Source organism: Colobus angolensis, unplaced genomic scaffold (assembly GCF_000951035.1).
Source record: "Colobus angolensis palliatus isolate OR3802 unplaced genomic scaffold, Cang.pa_1.0 Scaffold389, whole genome shotgun sequence".
NCBI lineage: Eukaryota > Metazoa > Chordata > Mammalia > Primates > Cercopithecidae > Colobus > Colobus angolensis.
In genome coordinates, this window is record NW_012117254.1 from 907,533 (window position 1) to 910,594 (window position 3,062).

The following is a 3,062-nucleotide window of genomic DNA, read 5'->3' on the forward strand; positions in this document are numbered from 1 at the left end:
CGCCTGTAATCCCAGCACTTTGGGAGGCCGGGGAGGGGGCGGATCATGAGGTCAGGAGTTCGAGACCAGCCTGGCCAATATGGTGAAACCCCATCTCTACTAAAAATACAAAAATCAGCTGGGCATGGTGGTGTATACCTGTAGTCCCAGCTACTAGGGAGGCTGAGGCAGAATTGCTTAAACCCGGGAGGCCGAGGTTGCAGTGAGCCGAGATTGCACCACTGGACTCCAGCCTGGGTGACAGAGCGAGACTCTATCTCAAAAAATAATAATAAAATAGAATAAAAAATAAAAAAGATAAATAAGCGAAGTGATGGAGATGATGTGTATATTAATTGACTTGATTTAATCATGCCACATTGTAAACTATATCAAAATATAATATTGTATCCTATAAATGTATACAATTATGACTTGCCAGTCAAAAATAATCTTAATAATACATTTAATTTCTTAAAAATTCAAAGATTGCATATAGAATGGTACCTTTTAATAAAGTTAATTCAACAAAAATTGTAAAATGTAGTATTTTGGAAAGTATACAAATGTGTATATACAACACATTTGATAATATTCTATGAAAAGAAAGCAAAAGAATAATAAAGAATTTAGGATGAGGCTTCCCTTGAGTAGAGGCAAACAGGAGGATAGACTGGTGGGGGAATATCATGTAGGTTATTGTCAAGACCATAGCTTTCCATTTGGTGTGGTAGGGTCATGAGTGCCAATTACATTACTAAAAATACACACATACATAAAGTTGTTCATTTACAGCCTAATGTTGAATGTTTCATGAACCAAAAATTATAAGTAATTCAATTCTGTGTGCTTGAGACTCAATAAAACATAAAATAAAATAGGGAAGATTAAATAAGGTTAGGTATGTAAAGCACTTACAACCAGGTGTGGCATATAATTAGTGTTCAAAAAAGTGTTTGCTATTATAAATTTACCTTCTAAAAGCACTTACAAATGCACAAAGATATATGAACAAGGATGTTCCCTGAAGAACGTTTAATATGTATTTTTAAAATCTGATACAATCACTGGGCATGGTGGCTCATGCCTGTAAGCATTCTGGGAGGCCGAGGTAAGTGGATCACAAGGTCAGGAATTCGAGACCAGCATGGCCAACATGGTAAAATCCCCTCTCTACTAAAAATACAAAAACTAGCCGGGTGTGGTGGTGCGCGCCTGTAGTCCCAGCTACTTGGGAAGCTGAGACAGGAGAATCACTTAAACCCAGGAGGCAGAGGTTGCAGTGAGCTGAGATCACATTGCTGCACTGCAGCCTGGGCAACAGAGCAAGACTCCATCTGAAAAACAAAAACAAAAAAATCGATACAACCTAAATAAAAGCATGGAGAATTATTTCTAGGCCTTGAAACATAAGCAAGGAACTCCTATTATTTACCTGGCTGAATTTCAGAATTGCTATGGATCAATGACTCTTTTGTGTCTCCTGTTTCCCCTTCATTTTGAACGGGAATGTCTATAGTGGTTATCCCAACCTATATGACCATTGTACATTGGGAAATAGACAGAAATAACTTGTCTGTAGATGGAGAAGGACTGTACTCCAAGTGCTGTAATTAAGGAACTATAGCCAAGAAGCTTCATCCACACCTGGACCTGGTTAGATAATGAGATTCTGGACTTGGAGCCAATGCTGTAATGGGATGAGAGTTCTAGAGATCTTTGGAGAACTGAACGTATTTTGCTTGTGGAAGGAATGTGAATCATTGCAGGCCAGGTGGCAGCTTCTGACATGGCTTCCAATGACCCCACCTTCTGATGTTTATGCCTTTGTGTAGTATTCTCTCCTTGAATGAGGACTGAACCCAGTAACTTGCTTCTAATGAATAGAATACGGCAAAGGTGATCAGATTTCACTTCTGAGATTCGGTTCCAAAGAGACTGTGACTTCCATCTTGCTCAAACATACTCTCTAGATCTTCTCACTTGATCCTTCTGGCTGAATCAAACTGCCATGTTGTGAGATGCCCTACAGAGGGGCCCAAGTGACAAGGAACTGAGGACAGCATCCAATTAACAGCAAGAAACTGAACACTGTATCTGTACATCTACCTCCTGAATCTAAAATGAAAAATAAAATAATCAACAGTGAAAAAATAACAATAAAGAAAAAGAAACAATAAAGAAAAATAACAATAAAGAAAAAGAAAAATAACAATAAAGAGCATGGTGGCTCACCCCTGTAATTCCAGCATTTGGGGAGGCCAAAGTAAGAGGATTGTTTGAGCCCAGGAGTTCAAGATCAGCCTGGGCAACATGGCGAGACCCTGTCTCTACAAAAATAAAAAATAAATTAGCCAGTTGTGGTGACCTGGTCCTGTGGTCCCAGCTCCTTGGGAGACTGAGGCAGGAGGACCTCTTGAGCCCGGAGGTTGAGGCTGCAGCGAGCTGTGATTGCACCACTGCACTCCAGGCTGAACAACAGAGAGACACCCTGTTGCAAAAAAAAAAAAGAGGCTGAGCATGGTGGCTCACGCCTGTTATCCCAGTGCTGTGGGAGGCCAAGACTGGCAGATCACCTGAGGTCAGGAGTTCGAGACCAGCCTGGACAACATGGTGAAACCCCATCTCTACTAAAAATACAAAAATTAGCTGGGCAAGGTGGTGCACACCTGTAATCCCAGTTACTTGGAGGCTGAGGCAGGAGAATCACTTGAACTGGGGAGGTAGAGGTTGCAGTGAGCCAAGATCATGCCATTGCACTCCAGCCTGGGTGATAGAGACTCTGTCTCAAAAGAAAAAAAAAAAGAAAAGGAAAGGAAAAGAAAGAAAGGAAGAAAGAAGAAAGACAAAGAAAGAAAAGAAAGTAAGAAGGCCGGGCACAGTGGCTCACGCCTGCAATTCGTGCACTTTGGGAGGCTGAGGTGGGCAGATCACAAGGTCAGGAGATCGAGACTATCCTGGCTAACACAGTGAAACCCTGTCTCTACTAAAAATACAAAAGAAAAAAAAAATTAGCCTGGCATGGTGGCGGGCACCTGTAGTTCCAGCTACTCGGGAGGCTGAGGCAGGAGAATGGCGTAAAC